This window comes from Alnus glutinosa, chromosome 10 (genome assembly GCF_958979055.1).
Source record: "Alnus glutinosa chromosome 10, dhAlnGlut1.1, whole genome shotgun sequence".
In the NCBI taxonomy this organism is placed as follows: domain Eukaryota; kingdom Viridiplantae; phylum Streptophyta; class Magnoliopsida; order Fagales; family Betulaceae; genus Alnus; species Alnus glutinosa.
The window spans coordinates 17,145,244-17,164,414 of record NC_084895.1 but is presented as its reverse complement, the minus strand read 5'-3'; the positions used below and the strand labels follow the sequence as shown (position 1 = coordinate 17,164,414).

Sequence of the window (19,171 nt, the reverse complement as noted above, 5' to 3'; positions counted from 1 at the left end):
ACACTCAAGTCAAAACTGGATTTGAAGTTTCAATAAGAAACAAAACCTAAATGCATGCAGCTAATCAGCAATCCAAAACACACTCAGCTCAACAAGCAGAGCAAACATCACAACAAAGCAACACATTACAACCAAAGAAGCAAGGAAGCACACAACAAAACAGAGTAACAAAACCACAACTTAACAGATTAAAAGCAATGAATCATTCTAGCTGGAAACTTGGAAGCTATGGAAATATTGCTTCATACTTTCTATTAGTCAAACATTTTGCACCCTTGGAGGATCAGGGTCAGCTTGCTGTGTTGGATTGCAAATCCATTTGAATGCATCATGTAGTTTGTTGAATACTCGAGCTGATATACCATGAAGCGACTCAGAAATTTGCTGGTATTTATCATGGAGGCTATGGAGAGACTCAGAAGTCTGTTGGTATATATCATGGAGAGACTCAGAATTTTGTTGGTATATTTCATGGAGTGACTCAGAAGTCTTCTGATATACATCATGGAGCAACTCATAAATCTTCTGATATGAGCCATGCAATACCCTTATGGACTTGAATGCACATGGACATAAAATGATCCACCACCAAATGGGAGGAAGGAGGATCGATAGCAATAAACCACAGGCTATGACACCCGAAATCTGACAAACACAAGTTTAGTGAGAGGGAGGTATCTCGTGTTTTGAATTGGTTGGGTCATCTCCTCTAGCAAATATTTGGCGTAAACTTGTGCGGCTAGTACTAGAATGAAAAGCAACATGATTGGACCATGTGTGTCGAATGGAAAAGCCTGTGCGTTTTGATAGTTCACTTGGATGAGGCCAATAAGCACTTGAACAAGAAACTGGACAATACCAGCTTGGATATTGTTGGAGGAACCATGGGTGCCAATCCGTCCTTGCTCACTGGCAAAAACAAAAATAGAAAATGAAAATCTTTTCTAGTTTCTCACTTATATATTAATAAGTTTAGTTTATTTAAAGAGTATAAGAAATATAAAGATATATTGATAGGCCGGGTACCAATTTTCTCTCAATATATACACTATCGATCTCATGTTAATTGAAATTTTTGGCGCCTCAAGATTCAAGTGTGTGAACATAAAAACTTGATAGGATATAAGTTTTGCAATTCAAAACAAAACATGCAATAATGCAAAATATTCAAATAATTAATTTCAGGTATTTTTTTGTAGGCTTAATTGATTTACAGTAAATGGTGAATAGGGTCTTTTATATTAAACATATATAGAAGAAGAGTGTATAGAAAATGTATGTTCACATTGTGTATCAATAAGCTTATAATAGATTTATTGGAGTGGGCGCTTGCTTCCAAACCTGTAAGTAGATTTCCGTCCATATATGTATATAATTAAAATTTGTTTGGGATTCAATCTATTATTTTGTGGGTTGACAACATAAGAAATTCTGAGAATTAGATCATATGTCTAATTAAAAAAGAAAAAAAAAAAAAAAAAGAAAAGAAAGAAAAGAAAGAAAGAACCATTTGACACATCAATCCGACCTTCATGTATGTAAGACTTATTGTCCCAAATGATATAGCACAAATATTTTCACATACTATTATTAGTATTATTGGGTTTAAATGGTAAGGTTACCTAATCCTAACTTTCTAAACTCTTCTATTTTATTCATTTATTTGAGAAAACTCTCCTATTGATTTTATTAGTGATATATCAACAAGAAACCTTCTGGTCTTATAATTAAAATCATAGTTTAATGATAAGAGGAACAAATGAATAAGAAAACAGGTCTTTTCTCTACCCGTTAATGTTGAAATGTGGGAAACCAATTTTTTTGTGGCATTAACCTATAATTCATTTGAAGTTTGTACTAATAAATACATGTCTGTCTTTTGATCTATATTTTTTAAATTGTCGCATTATTGATATGTGAAAATTATGATAGTTGTAAATCTTGAGATTGAATGATTGAATTTGATTATTGAAGAAGTTAATTACATTCAAATCTTTTCAGTTGGCTCCCCAATTCATCTATATATACATATATAAAAGATTGAATTTCAATCTTAAATGCTCTCCCTTTTTTTTTTCTTTTTCTTTTTTGCGGGAGGGTGGAGAGGGGAATTATAGGATTTTTTTACCTTATAATATTTATTTTGTAGTGATTATTATATGCTTAATTTTGGTTAAAACCATGGCAATATAATAGATTTGTTAATATGTGGAGCTTAACGAAAGAAAGTGTGAAAACCTACAGATGATACAGAATGAGACAATAATAAATTGGTCATTTAATTTTATTTGAAATTCAAATATGAGTTTAACCCAAAGTTTTAAGTTATTTGTAATTCAATAATGAATGCTCTCTATTTCAATTTTTTTAGACCATTTTATCCTTCATAAATACACAAAAATGTCCCCTCCAACATAAGGTCTACCAACAACATGCAATCACGACCGAAGCAATAATATGAACCAATGTCCAAGCTCCAATAGGCTTATAATACTAAGTTACCATACTAAAAATTAAAAGATTACGACATTAAATTAAGAGTTTTTTTAAGTTTAGAGCAGTAATTGCAAAAGCGACGACAATTCAGGTAGGTTAAGTGAAGTTTTCTCAACTTTCTTTTTTCTAGCAAATACAAGGAAAAAAAAAAACACTATTTGGTAGATTGCTAAACAATTGGGATGACATGACAGTGAAATCAACAATTTTTTTTTATTTTTTATTACAAGCTCATATTGATCCAAATGTTGATTTCTACTACACTGTCATTCAAATTATGTAATAATCGTATAGCAGTCTACTAAATAACAAAACTCTTTTATTTTTTTGTCTCTTTCATATATACTTGTTAATTATTTAGATTTTAATGTGCATTCTGGAATTGGTCATAGAGAAGATTAAAAAGTACTTTTAGTACATAAAATGTTAAATAGGTCTGTTTGGTAAAATAAACTCTTTATTGACCTTTTTTTTTTCCTCTAAAACAACTTAAAACTGCGTTTTGAAATAAATAAATAAATGAAGCTTTTTTTTTTTTTTTTTTTTTTTTTTTTGTAAAAAAGCTCTTTCAAGTATTTGCCACAGATAAAAGTTGTATTTCTCCGTACAGTTCCAAACCAACTCTAAAGCAGTGAATTGAGCTTGTCAAAAATTAAAAAAAAAAACACTACGCCTCTCTCATTTTTGCCGAGCTTGGTGAAAAGAGAGTGAAGAGTGTTGAAGTGATCACGTGATGGGAATTGGCAACGAACAGTTTACGGGAATGTGGTTTACACGTACAGTCGTACATTGTTTTGGGCCACACCTACACCCACGTACACACGCCGCCACGCGCACCAATATTTGCCTTAAAATACAACAAATTAAAAACGCACCACATGACGACCCACCATTGATGCACCGGAAAACCCAGCAGGATCGACTCCTCTCCGTTTCTTCTGATTTCGCCGGGAATGGTCTCTAATCTCCCGATCTGAATCTCTCTTCTCTTGTTCGGTTGAGAGATGAACAAGAAAGAAGAAATAAAGGGCAGGGAAGGGAAGGGAAATAAAAGAGGAGAAAATAAGAATATAAAGAGTGAAAATTTTTGAAAAAAAGATGGGGGGATACGCGGGACACGAAAAATTTCGTGGACACGAAAAATTTCGTGTCCCGCGCATCCCCTCCAAAAAACGACTCCAGTTGGAGTCGTTTTGCCCAAAAAGGTTCCAATTCAATATAAAAATTAAATTTCAAAAAAAGAAAATTAAAAAATTATATATATATTTTTGCTATATGAGTCAAATTCTACTAATTTTTTATTTTTTATTTTTAAAAAAAAATTACAAAAAAAGTGATTTCCTAAAATAATTAAATCTAATATTTTTTTTTTTTTTTAAAAAAATGAGTTCATATTTTTATTTTGAGAAAAGATTAAAAAAAAAAAAAAAAAACGAACTCAGCCATCAATTGAGATTATTCTCAATTTAAAAAACCAAATTTGACGCATCACTAATTTAGTGACATGTTAAATTTCTCTATGTCACTAATTAATTATGTGTTTAAAAAATATTATTAAGTAACAAAATTTAGTTGGTATACCCTCTATAGTGTATAATTATATCATTGTAGTTTAAGGGTTTTTTCTCTCTCTATATATATAATGATTATTTTAATTATAATTAAATAACTTATTATAGATAAATTATAAAGATAAATATAGTATAATTGTATAACAAAATAAATAATGTGCATGCCTACGTACTTCTATCGATCCTATGATCCTGTCATAATCGATCGGACTAATGTAATAGGATCGATTGGATGTTCGATCAATTAGAGTAATACACTTAGTTCGGTCCTATCAGACTAATGCATTAGAATTAATCAGATCAAACTCTATCATGGTTGATGAAACCTTTAATTGTGTCAAGTTTGATCGATCATTTGATCGTATCACGATCGACTAAACTAATGTACTAGGATCGATTGGATGATTCTATCGATCCTTTGATTCTATCGATCCTTTGATCCTATCATGATTGATCGGACTAGTACTTACGATCAATTGCATGTTAGACCGAACATTCACAGTGTCAAGTTGGATTGATTGAACTCTAAAAAATAAAATAATGACTTCTAACAACCAAGTGTGTGTTTGTGTGCAACAAAATATCTTAAATGTGAAATTTAAAGAAGACAAGATATTTGTTGAGGAAGTGGAAACTCTGTGAAGAGAAAAACCACTTCGAGGCAGCCAAACCCAGGAACTCCACTATCCAAAAACAAAGCAAGTTACAAAGCACTCGTACTCACAAAACCTATTGTAGTAGTCATACCTTTAACTATAACACGAAGCTCATCGTGAACGCTTTCCAACCAAGTCTCATACTTGAAGGGGTCTTTGGTGGATTCCTTTACCTTATGGCCGACTCCTAAGATAGACTTCACACAAACTGTTGAGCACACACCGGCAACGGTTTGAGAGCTAGCGAATCTTCGATTCTCCCTAAACACCCTCTCAAAGATAAGAGAATTCAATACCAAATTCTATACAATTTACAAGCCTAGAGCCTTTTATTTATAGGCTTAAAGAAACCCTAAATCTGCACAAATTTGGACTCTGGCTGTCTAGCATTCGGACGGAAGCTAGCCACGTCCGGATGGTCTTCTGCGACTGCCTTTTAGAAACAACGCAATTCTTACTATAACAAGTCCACGTCCGGACGGTTTGACCGAGCGTTCGGACAATCTTAGCTATAACTCCTTTTCGCGTTCGAACGGAACACCGGAACATTCTGAAATGCTGGACAGCGTCTGGATGTCTTGCCATGTCGTCCAAACATCTTGTAGAAACTTCACAAACAGTGTCGACTACTGAAATCCAACTCCGTATAGAAATTAGAGAAGCTTACCTAGTGTCCGAACAGTGTTGCTCTGACGTCCGGACGTCTTCAACGCAATCTGCTAGACACTGCGGGGCGTTTGGGTGCCTTCAAAGGCTCGTCCGGACGGTTGCATAGGAACCGATTTTTCTGTCTTGGAATGTGCAAGGAATCTTTATGGACATCTTGTAGAAACTTGTAATCAGTCACATGTTTTGAAATGAACACTGTCCGAGTAAATGAAGACTCTGAAATGAGAACCGACCATCCTGTTAATTTGCAACCATTACATAAAGTGTTTTTGTCATTGTGAATGTAGCCAACTTTAAATACTAATAAACTCTCCATTTGACCATTTTGGGACAAAAAACACTTGACCGGTTTGGAAATACATTCCCGGTCCAAAAACCAAAAAACACTCTCATTTTTTGTCACACAAGGACAAATGGTAAACAAAGTATTAAGAAAAAGACCAAAACAAAAACAAATATAAGAGAAACAAACAAGGCTAGGTCTTCAACGAGAAATCATCACGCACATGTATCTAAACCTGTAAAAACAGTCAGATAGCTGGTCAAAAATACGCAAGCATATAGAAAAGAGTTAAGTAATCAATTAGCATAAATTTCCTGCAGACAAAACTTTTTCAATACTAAACTTAACTTATGCAATGCGTGTGTGTGTGTGTGTGAAAGCTTTCTCAATAAGGTATGAAGTTCACTGATATGAACTAAATCACCTGGATTTTCTAAAGAAGAGAGAAAATCAATGTTAGATCAGTCAAAAGTCAAACCTTATTTTATTAGGCCCTGGCCACCATCATTTGATACACTCCCCCTAAGTTGCAGCACTTTTCTTTTACTTCATCCTTTAGTGACCGTCTATTTCTGCAATGATTTGGTCACTAAATGTTTCTATAGGGACAAGCTAAGAACAAATTTATAACATAAAAGCAATGGATCTTTTTATTTATCCATATTTATTCAGAATTGAATGTTTTTTATCACTTGGTGCTGCAATCTAAAAAGAATGCTAGAATTTATGGGTTCTACGTTCAACTAGCGAGTTGGTCAATTTGACCGTCTTAGAAAAAAAAAATCTCTCTCATTTAGAATTTCCAAAAGCTAAAAGTTAGAGGAGAAAAAAAAAATACCTTAGGAGAGCCTTAGATAGTGCATATTTTTCATCGCATGAGAAAAGCAACTATCTAAAAGAATGCAGCAGGAAAACTCAGCACATATTAGATTTAGAATCTTAATCAAATGAATATATATTCTATCAAAGCACAGAGAACTGTCAAAACAGATAAATATACACGGGATAGCTGAAAATTTTTTAAAAGAACCCTTACATCAAATCCCCTCATTTTTTTTTTAACAATAAAAAAAAGGGGTAATTACCTTTTTCCCCCATCAACTACCAGCCATTGTTAACATGCCCCCATAAACTAACACCTCGACCAAAAGAGAGCATCCAACTACTAACTTTACATATTTTGTCCCATTCTGTCAGTTTAATTCGTAAAAAGACTTAAATACCCTAACTCAAATTCAAAAATGACATAAATGCCCTCAACTTTTTTAAACATATTAATTTTAATATTTTTTTATTAATTACTGTTGGATGGCATTTTGGTCTTTAAACCAAAATTAACGCCAAAAAATGGAATATTCTGTCCAAGTTAACTGGATTCCCTGACGGAGGGGGGCAAAGTATATAAAGTTGGTAGTTGGATGCTCTCTTTTGGTCGAGGTGTCAGGTCATGGGGGCATGTTGACAATGGCTGGTAATTGATGGAGGCAAAAGGTAATTACCCCTAAAAAAAAAAAAGCATGCAACCCACGGAAAATACTTAGAAGAATAGAAGAGTCTGATTTGGGCATGAAGCAAGACATGTCTAGGACATGTTACAAATACCAATGGCTTTTCTAAGAGATTCAAACCTGCTTCCATCAAGAAATTTGGTGAGGATGTTAGTCATTGATTTTCTGTGGCAATAAAAATAAGATCTACTTCCCTAGACTCTACAAGGTCACGGATGAAATGATGTCGGATGTCGATGTGCTTGGTTCGAGAATGTTGAACTGGATTCTTGGAAATATTTATAGCGCTAGTATTGTCACAGTGAATAGCCATAGTGTCTTGAGTGAAGCCATAATCACAGAGCAATTTCTTCATCCACAATAACTGGGTACAACTTCCAGCGGCAATATACTCGGCCTCTACAGTGGAAAGGGAAATTAAGGCTTGTTTCAGACTCATCCAAGCTCTTAGATTAATACCAATATAAAAACATCTGCTAGAGGTGCTTTTCCTATCATCAGCGTTTCCAGCCCAATCTGTATCAAAGTATCCTACAAGCACAAGATTTGTTTCTCGAGAAAAATATATACCACAATGAACAATGGCATTTATGTACCTAATAATGCGCTTGACAACGGTGAGATGAGATTCCTTAGGATTAGCTTGGCATCGAACACAAACTTTGACACTGAAGGCAATATCTGGTCGACTTGCTGTAAGATAGAGAAGACTGCCAATAATACTTCTGTAAATAGTAGAATCTACTTGCTTGCCTGTCAGATAAGCACTAATCTTGATGCTTGTGCTCATGGGAGTATATGTGTGGCTTTTCCCATCTACACCAAAACGTTTCACCAGATCTTTGGTATATTTAGCTTGAGAAATAAAGATCCCATAAGAGGTTTGTTTGACTTGCATCCCCAGAAAATAGGTCAACTCACCTATCATACTCATTTCAAATTGTTGTTTCGTTTCTTTGGCAAACTCATGAGCTTGAGAATCTAAGGTTGCTTCGAAGATGATATCATCCACATAGATTTGAGCAATGAGTTTGTGATTCCCTTGATTTCTGATGAATAGAGTCCGATCTGCTTGTCCTCTTGTTAACCCATTATTCAGAAGATAAGTGGTTAATCTCTCATACCACGCTCGTGGAGCTTGCTTCAGACCATACAAGGCTTTCTTCAGCTTGTAGACATGTTGAGGATAGTGAGGATCTAGAAATCCTTTTGGTTGTGCCACATAAACTTCTTCCTAGAGAATGCCATTCTGAAAGGCACTCTTGACATCCATCTGATAAAGCTTGAAGCCTAGATGATAGGATATAGAGAGCAAAATTCTGATAGATTCAAGGCAAGCAATTGAGGCAAAAGTTTCGTCAAAATCTATCCCTTTAATTTGAGTGTACCCTTGAGCAACAAGCCATGCTTTATTTCATATCACCGTGCCATGAGAATGGTGAATAGACATGCCAGGTTTGATAAACATAGTTCTATGAATAAGCATAGCATGTGAAGAAGATGTAGCATTATTACTACTCATAACAGATTCACAGGGTTTTTCCAAAGGTAGTTTTGAGTGCATTAAAGCATCTTCTAAAGACTTAATTTTTTTAATAAACACATCTTTTTCTTTTTCAAAACTTTCAAGTCTTTGAAGATGATCTATGCTGGAAGTTTTACAACTTTCAAATTGTTCAAACAATTTGTGACACATCCTTTGGAGTTCACCTTTTTCCATTATAAACAAAGAAGTCAATAAAAGATCACACTCAAGAACATAAATCTAGAATAGAGTGTACCAAACTCTTATACCAATTGAAAAAAAGTGTGTGTTTATGTGCAATAAAATATCTTAAATGCCGAATTTAAAGAAAACAAGATATTTGTTGACGAAGTGGAAACTCTATGAAGAGAAAAACCACTCTGGGACAGCCAAACCCAAGGACTCCACTATCCAAAAACAAAGCAAGTTACAAAGCACTCATACTCACAAAACCTATTGCAGTAGTCATACATTTAACTATAACACGAAACCCATCGTAAACGTTTCCCAATCAAGTCTCATACTTGAAGGGGTCTTTGATGGATTCCTTTACCTTAGGGTCGACCCCTAAGATAGACTTCACAAGAATTGTTGAACACACACCGGCAACGGTTTGAGAGCTAGTAGATCTTTGATTCTCCCTAAATACCCTCTCAAAGCTAAGAGAATTTAATATCAAATTCTGTACAATTTACAAGCCTAAATCCCTCTACTTATAGGCTTAAAGAAACCCTAAATCTGCAAAAATTTGGACTCTGGCTGTTGAGCGTCCGGACGGAAGTTAGCCATGTCCGGACGGTCTTCTGGGAATGCCTTTCAGAAATAGCGCAATTCTTACTATAACAGGTCCACATCCAGATGGCTTGACCGAGCGTCCGGGCAATCTTAGCTATAACTCATTTCTGTGTTCGAACATAACATTGGAATATTCTGAAATGCTGGATAGTGTCCAGACGTCTTGCAAAAACTTCCCAAATAGTGTTGACTACTGAAATCCAACTCCGTGTAGAAATTAGAGAAGCTTGACCTAGTGTCCGAACAATGTTGCTCTGACATCCAGACGTCTTGAACGCAATCTGCTAGACATTGCGGGGCGTTCGGACGCCTTCAAAGGCTCGTCCGGACGGTTGCACAAGAACCGGCCTTTCTATCTTGGAATTTACAAGGAATCTTCATGGACATCTTCTAGAAACTTGTGATCAGTCACATGTTTTGAAATGAATACTGTCCAAATAAATAAAGACTCTGAAATGAGAACCGACCATCCTGTTAATTTGCAACTATTACATAAAGTGTTTTTGTCATTCAGAATGTAACCAACATAAAATACTAACAAACTCTATCACGATCGATCAGGCTAACGCACTAGAATCGATTAGACTACTACACTAGGATCGATCGGACATTGGATCGAACCTTCACTGTGTCAATTTTGATTGATAGAACATTCGTATCACAAAAGATCAAACCGATGCACTAGAATGAATTACATATTCGATCAAACCTTCAATTGTGTCAAGTTTGATCGATCATTTGATCGTATCATGATCAATTAGACTAATGCACTAGGATCGATCAACGTAATACATCTAGATGGATTGGATGATTCTATTGATCCTATGATCCTATCATGATCGATCGAACTAGTACTTAGGATCAATCGCACGTTAGATCGAACATTTACTATGTCAAGTTGGATTGATCGAACATTCGTATCACAATAAATCGGACCGATGCACTAGGATGAATTACATATTCAATCAAACCTTCAATTGTGTCAAGTTTGATCAATAATTTGATTGTATCACGATCAATTAGACTAATACACTAGGATCGATCAAAGTAATACACCAAGATCGATTGGATGACTTTATCGATCCTATGATTCTATCATGATCGATTGGACTAGTACTAATTAGGATCAATCGAACATTCATTGTGTCAAGTTGGATTGATCGAACATTCGTATCACAATTGATTTGACCGATGCACTAGGATGAATTACATATTCAATCAAATCTTCAATTGTATCAAGTTTGATCGATAATTTGATCGTATCACGATCGATTAGACTAATGCACTAGGATCGATTGAAGTAATACACCAAGATTGATTGGATGATTCTCTCGATCCTATGATCCTATCATGATCGATCGGTCTAGTACTTAAGATCAATTATACATTAGATCGAACATTTACTGTGTCAAGTTGGATTGATCAAACTCTATTACGATCGATCAGACTAATACACTAGAATCGATTTGACTACTACACTAGGATTGATAAGACATTCAATCGAATCTTCACTGTTTCAAGTTTGACTGATCGAACATTCGTATCAAAATTGATCAGACCAATGCACTAGGATGAATTACATATTCAATCAAACCTTTAATTGTGTCAAGTTTGATTGATCATTTGATCGTTTCATGATCAAGTTGACTGTTGCAATATGATCGATCGATTAATCTTATCATGATTGATTGGACTAGACAAGCTCAGCTCAACTAGAGATCGAGCAAAGTTGTGAACTCAAATAGCATTTTCAACGAGCTCGAGCTTGTGCTCGCCCGAGTTTTAAACGAACGAGCCGAGCTTGAACATAAATTTCATAGATTGGCTAAAGTTCGATATCTACAACCCTAAATAGAACTTATGTAGTGCTCTATATATATATATATATATAGTGGGTTTATACAAATATGATATATGTATATATTATATTTAAAGAGGGGAATGAAATAATTAGTGATGTGTCCAATTTGACACATCACTACATTTAGTGACGTTTTGAATTTAAAACGTCACTAAATTAGTGTTGGTCAAATTAGACACGTCACTAATTATTTAAATTTTGATATATTTTTTATTTAAAAAAAAAATAAAAATGTGTAAAATTTAGTGATGTGTCAACCATAACACGTCACTAAATCTAGTGACGTGTCAAATTTGACACGTCATTAAAGTTTACATGTATTTTTTATTTATAAAAAATATATTCAAATTTAAATAATTAGTAACGTGTCATATATATATATTTGAAAAGTTTTAGGTATGTAATTATTTTCAAATTTATTATTAAATAATAAAAATGTCTATTTAAACTTTGATATTTAGATTGATCTTTTAAATTAATTATTTATGAATATGTATAGTTTTCGATACAACAATTAAATTTTGTTAAATTATTTATTTATTTTGTTAGTTAGATTCTTTAATATTTTTTCTTATCAAGTTTTGTTTAACTCTATTGTTTAATTTTACCCCGTGCAAATCAAAATCCTTGCTCCGCTAGCAGTAATGGTGGCAGAGCACGCTATTAGAGTGATAACTACATAATTCATATTCTAAGTGCCTCACCATAGCTCAGAAAATGAGATTGAGAGAGATTTTCTGCTCGTTGTTGATCTTGAACTATTACTGCATGCATTTCTTGATTTGTAAAAATAAAAAATGCATTGCTTAACTTTAACCCTTTTTCCTGAAATCCCAAATTATAAATAATTATGTAAATACTGATAAACTTTTCAAGATGAATGATGGTTTTCTGAGTTTGCATGTATCACAGCAATGCAGTAATGAGATGAAAAAAAAAGGGGATATAATGAAGGAAATGTTTATTTTACTAGTGTGCATTGGAAAGGTTTTTTTCTTTACCTGACCAAATGCAATTGAAATAATTCAGGATTTTTGATTTTATTTTTCTTGCAGATGAACAAGGTCATGATTTGTAGCATTTTTTAGATTCTAGTTCTAGACTTGAAATTTTATATATAATTGCAATTGCTTCGAAAATACCGTTTAGTTGACTTGTGATAATTTGTTTGAACAGCCTCATTCAATTCTGTCTTTCTTCGATAAGAATCAATATGATTTTTGCCGAAATGACCATTAATTTGGAGGTTCAATTCTCTCAAAGCGACCAATTATCTTTATTTTTTCTTTTGTTTTCAAGCATTTTATACGAGAAATGTACTCTAAAAGCCCCAAATTTTAAATGTGCTCGTTAATTAAGATGGATTAAAAGTTGACAAAATTGAAAGGTCAAAAGACATTCAGTCAATTAACACCATGATTATTGGGGGTATTTGGTAACAAACCCTCCATTCTCCTGCTTTATTTTTATTTTTATTAAAAACAATCAACTTTAAAACATTTAAACTTTTTTCACTTATTTATATCACATTAATAATTTTTTATTACTATTCAAATAAAAAAACTTATTACAATACAAATTTTTATCTCTTTTCCATATAAATTCTTTATACTTTATATCACATCAATTACTTTTTATTATTACTAAAAAAAAATTCAACTAAACCATCTTTACCAAATACACCCGTTATCTTTGAGACATTTTTTATAGGTCAATTGTTGTATCATTGTAGCAGTACTGATGGTGTCATGACGAAGCTCATGATTCATAGAATATTAATGGAATCTCTCCTGGTTTCACATTTGATGTGCCAAAAATGTCACAAGGGATATATTATATTAAATACATACTTGCCCCATGTGGTTTGTAAACTTTATTTTTTGGCCCTTCAGTTTTATTTTTTTACCATAGGTGGTATCTGTGCTATAGGAAAAGATGCAAATGGTACCTCCATCTATTTTTCCATTCAAAACCAACAGAAATCCACGTCAGCACCACGTGGTACCATTCAAAATACGACACCTGGCCATAATATTTTTTTTTTTTAATTTTAAGGCTTTTTTTTAAAAATAATAATAATAATAATAATTTTTAGGGTGGCTCCTTTTGGGCCACATGGAGGAGGTTCGGCCACTCCCAGACAGGCCGATCTGGGGGTGGCCGAACCACCCCAGTGGCCCATGAGGGTGGTTCGGCCACCCTCAAGGGCAAAACGGGAAGCAAAAAAATTTAAAGGTTTTGCTTTGGGGGTGGCCGAACACCCCTGTAGGCCACAGGGCTAGTTCGGCCACCCCTAGACCGGCCGATTTGGGGGTGGCCGAACCACCCTCATGGCTCGGCCACCCTCAAGGGCAAAACAGGAAGCAAAAAAATTTGAGGGTTTTGCCTTGGGGGTAGCCGAACACCCCTGTAGGCCACGGGGGTGGTTCGGCCACCCCCAGACCGGCTGATCTGGGGGTGGCCCCACCACCCCCGTGGCCCATGGGAGTGGTTCGGCCACCCCAAGGGCAAAATGGGAAGCAAAAAAAATTGAAGATTTTGCCTTGGAGTGACCGAGCCACCCTCGTCGGCTACGGGGGTGGTTCGGCCACCCCAAGGGCAAAACGGGAAGCAAAAAAATTTGAGGGTTTTGCCTTGAGGGTGACTGAACCACCCCTAGGCCAAATGGGGTGGCTGGCCACCCTCTTATGGCCCAGCCACCCCTACAATTTTTTTAAAAAATAGCTTAAAAAAAAAAATAAAAAAAAAAAAGGTGTGGCCACGTGTCGCATTTTGAATGGTGTCATGTGGCGCTGACATGTATTTCTGTTAGTTTTGGATGAAAAAATAGACGGATGTACCATTTGCATCTTTTCCCATAGCACAAGTACCACCTATGATAAAAAGTAAAATTGAAGGGACAAAAAATAAAGTTTGCAAACTCTAGGGAGCAATTTTGCATTTAACCCTTTTATTTAAATAGGCCATGCCATGAGTATACATATTTAATTTCCATATAAATACGCCATCTATGTTTCCTTTGGAAGTACATATATGAATTTCTTTTGTAACGCCCTTGCCCAAAAGGGTCCGGTTTGTTAACTCTAAAGCCTCATAGGCAAAAAGTTACTTATTAAGATACCATAGCACTTGTAAATCACTACAATCCATGTCATGAGAAAATAATATTTTTGTAAAAGTATAAGGTCTTAGCATAATAACTGCATAACAACATAACTTAATAAGTCAAGTAGTGTCTTGTTTTGTCGGTGCCTGAGGCACTTACAAAAAATACTCCTATATATATATATATATATATATATATATATATATATATATATATATAAGTAAATTTTTATTTAAAAAAATGAAAATTTCAATTTTTTTAAACACTACGAAAGAATTTAATTTTTTTTAAAACAAAAAAAAAAAAATTAATTTCTAAAAAAAATTAAAACAAAAATTTAAATTTAAAAAAAAAAAATCAAAACTTTTAAATTTGGCCACCCTTGATTTTTATGTATTTACTTATTATTATTATTATTTTAAGTTTAATTTTTGAATTATTATTATTTTATTTTATTAAGGGTATTTTCGTAATTAAGAGAACATTGACAAATTTAAGAATTTTGGAAGGGATGTTGTCCAAATTAACAGTTTGAAAACAACATTGTCAATTAAATGATAGTTTAAAGGGATACGTAGGCTTTACTTTTTTTCTTTTTTCTTTTTCTTTTTTTTTCTACAACCAAACAAGATAAATCTGTTAGGATATAAAAGATTAAACTCATAAAGGCCCCCATCAGTGTTTTTATGTAAACGTTGAGGGGCCGAAAGTCTGTCCCAATTACTTGCCCATCATCCTTTTGCCAAATTGTGGGTATTACTTGATGCTGGGGAACACAAATGTCTCGTCTTGTTAATTGGGCTATAGTCTCTAGGCCCAATATTTTGGGAGGGTAGTCCTTCAATGGAACGTAGCCCAGTTGATTTGGCCTTTCCTTTTTCTCTCTCTCTTTCCAACAAGCTCGCTAAACATGGATTTTAGGCATGAAATTAGGGGTGGGCGCGGGCCGGATTGGGCCGGAGTTGCATGTTTTCCACAATCCGCCCCGCAGTGAACGGGTTTGAAACTCAAGATCCGCAACCCCCAAATTTTAGTTTTCTAATTTTCCCCCCATTTCCCCCAGCGACCACCTTTCCCCTCCCCCACTATCCGAGCGCCACCCACTAAACGGCCCACCGACCGAACGCCGTCCATAGACTGACATCTCCACCATTCACCCTCCCCCACCGATCGAGCGACGCCCACCAAGACACGCAGACCACCCCTCTCTCTCTCTCTCTGACTTATTATTCATGGGTTTTTCAAATGATTTCTCGGTATGGATAGGTAAGAAATAAGCTTGTTTAAAGTTATATTTTTTCTTGAAGATTTGGTTTTGTTCTTGAAGGTGTTTTTTTTTTTGGTTTATGGGGTTGTTCTTTTTTTTTAGAAACATCAGGTTTTTTTTCCTTGGATTGTTGTTACTTGCTCTAAACATATGTTATTTTAGTGACCAAGATCCAAGAATTCCACATATATGTTCATGGATTTTTCTTGATTTCTCTCTCTATGTGATTTATCCATGAATTTTTCTTGATCTCTCGGTATGGGTAGGTGCTAATTTGAGTTTTGAATGAATTTTGGCCGTGGGTTTTTGCCCCACCTATATTCTGCAACCCACTTCCTCTAGCAACTCCTGAAGACATTTTTTTACAGGAATGTAGAGTTGTTCGAGTATTGAAGTGGCTTGAATATTCATATTCCTGAGATACATGTTCTATTCATTTGTGTTTTGGTATAATAAATTTTTGTTCTCCAAATATTAATACTTATTGATTCATTTACTAAAGATATCTCTTGGCTTGCTTTTCATGAGATTAAGATTAGCCTCTCTGAAAGTGCCTTCCGGGCTTTGAATGGATTACTGTCCTTTTACTTGAAGTGACACTCAGTTTATATTTATCATATGAGAAATCCGGTTAAATATTCAGTTTTCTTTTAAAAAATATTCAGGAACTATGAAAACATGCTCTCTCTGTAAGATCTGATTTACTGCTTTAATTGTGTATGTTCAGACAGTTCCACTTAATTTGGTTATTTTGTTTCTGTTATATATTTTTAAATTGTCAAGTATCAACCAAAGACTAGTATGTTTTGTTTCGCTGTTCCCATGTAATATATATTAGTAAGACTTTTGTTTCATAAAGTATTCTAAATTAATCCACTCCCATAAAACACTTGAAGGTATTTACTTTTTAGAAATTCTATTCAGAATGAAGTGCATGGAAAATGAGATTTACTACGGCAGACCCATTTGAAGTCACCTTTAGCTAATGTCAGGCCTTTCTTTCTCGCTTGGTGAATGCATGTGAGCTACATCACATTGGCTTTAAGTGCCTAGGCAATTACCTCAGTTTTATATGCAAATGTGTATAATATATGGAAAAGATTTCTTTATCATTTATGTGTGTGCCTTAATGCTGTATTATAGTGTTACTTATCATTGCAGTTCTCCAAGAGTTTCCTCTGTTTTATGTTAATGGTTTGCAATTATGTCTTTCTGATCTTTCAGTATCTAACTTGACCAGAATGGATAGACAGCACCGTGAAGAAGAGCAAAAGAACAGTTCTTCCAAGAAGGCACCTGAGGCAGAGCAGTCCATAATTACATCCACTCTATCCCACCAATCATGTAGTTCTCAAATTACGTTCTCTGCATAAATAACAACCAACATATATATCTGAGATCCCTTGATGTACTAGAAACAATTACCAATAGCTTAAATTCCAACAGCCCAACAAGAATGACATATCATAAGAGAATATCGTTCAATGTACTCCAGCAATAATATCACCTGAAACATGTAAGATAACGTTGGGCAATAGAAACAATGGAATATCAACTTTGCTATATAAGAGGTCCAAACAGTTTATACAAGATCAAACTGACTTAATTTTTAGTTTTCTTTTTACTTTTTTCAGGTAAGCCATAGCTAAAAGTAAGAAAAACAAACATCTACATATCTCAGAATTAAGAGATGTTTCGAACTGCACAGGCTAGGGGCGTTACAAAAGGGGTCCAGAAAGGCCAATCCAATAAATAGTCCTTCACTCTCATCAAAGAAAGGAGCAGACAGAAAGTAGAAAAAGTTATGGGACATAGTGTAACAAATGAAACGATAAGTTTATATAATTAAAGGAATTCAAGTTTAACCTAAAACAATCAGGCAATCAGCTCACAACAAAATTTAGAAAGAATGTAGAAGGTACCATTAAGTGAAATATTGTAGACAAATAAAAGAAAAACATTCTAGTTAGTTTATCACTTACCAACGTTCAACGAATTTTCCCAGGTTTTAGTTTTCCATTATTGCCAGAATCAACTCTTTATTCTCGTCCAGGTACTGCACCAAGCATACAAACATCAAATTCCTATAAAGGTAGCATGCCATCAAATCAACTAATTTTTCAGTTCAAACAAATTCAACTTTCAACCGAAACATGTCTCTCCAGCCTTATTCATGATCAAATCCTAAATGACATGCATAAAAGCAACAATAGTTCAAGCTCGCCATAGTCAAAACCATTCCAGATACTTAAAACATGGGAAGAAACCGCACTCTTCACAACATGTTAACATATGAAAGCCCACCATTAGTGCATACTGCATGCTACTGAAAACTAATGCAGATAAAAACATCAAAGGAAGTATCAGGTACATATTCCTGTAAGATGCAAATACAAATTCCCGTAAGATGAATCGGTAGACACTCGCATAACTTGGGGAAAATTGCTGCTTCTAATGTATGCATATGCATTGAGATAACCATGTTTATATGTGAAAAATGCACCACTTGATCAACTTATGGTGCCATTTTTTATGCATCAATCATATGACCCTATAAATCACAACCACAGGGCGTAGTTCAATGAAATATACATTACCACAAATTAACCCTTGTCATCAAAATGCAATTGATCGAAATGCATAAGAAACAGTGTCCAGCCCTCAAGGAAAGATGTTAGATTTCACTTACACAATGTATCAAACACTTCAGGATCAATTTCATGTTTTATGCATTACCATGTCAACCCCCCAAAAAAAAAGTAGATTACTTATTAAAATAACTACCCACAAACAAAAATAAACAGGACTGATCAAATTTCAATATAAAAGCCAACTGGATTCTAGGTTTTCTCACGCTTCTTCTATCATATTGCATGTTATACCTAAGACACCCTCTATACAAATATGCACACATTTTACACATACATAAATATGCACTTATATACCCACACCACACACACACACACAAAAGAAGTATGGGTACCTTTTGAATTTGCTCAGTTGTGATATTAGCAGTGAGAGCACCATTCAACAGTTGTGACTGCTGCATCTCCACAAACTAGTCCGGCTCTGGAGAGAGAGATCCGGCCATGGAGAGAGAGAGAGAGAGAGAGAGAGAGAGATCCGGCGAGAGAGACTGACCGTAGAGAGATTCGGGAACGGCGGCCTGCTCGGGGTGGTCGGCATGGTCGTGGGCGACAGTGGTCCGTGCTGTTTGTGGCCGGCGTTGGGCAGCGTTGGGCAGGGGAGAGGGAAGATGGAGATGGCGAGAAGGATTTTTGGGTGAAAACCAGATCTGAAGTCGCAGGAGGTTGGGTCGGCGTGGTCACCGGTGCTTGGAGGTTGCTGCGATGCGTGGACGGCGGTGGGCTGAGGCCTGAGTGTTTGGGTTGGGAGATTTTGAAAGTTTTGGGCAAAATTTTCTGAAATGAAGG

General features: G+C 35.0%; 1 long non-coding RNA gene across 1 annotated transcript; it reads right to left on the bottom strand.

The window, feature by feature from the left end:
- Positions 1–16,591: 16,591 nt before the first annotated feature.
- LOC133880373 (uncharacterized) lies at positions 16,592–19,171 on the bottom strand. Its single transcript, XR_009902252.1, has 3 exons — positions 18,721–19,171; positions 17,720–17,793; positions 16,592–17,102 (listed from the first exon to the last, which is right to left on the bottom strand). It is a non-coding gene; the product is annotated as an uncharacterized LOC133880373 (long non-coding RNA).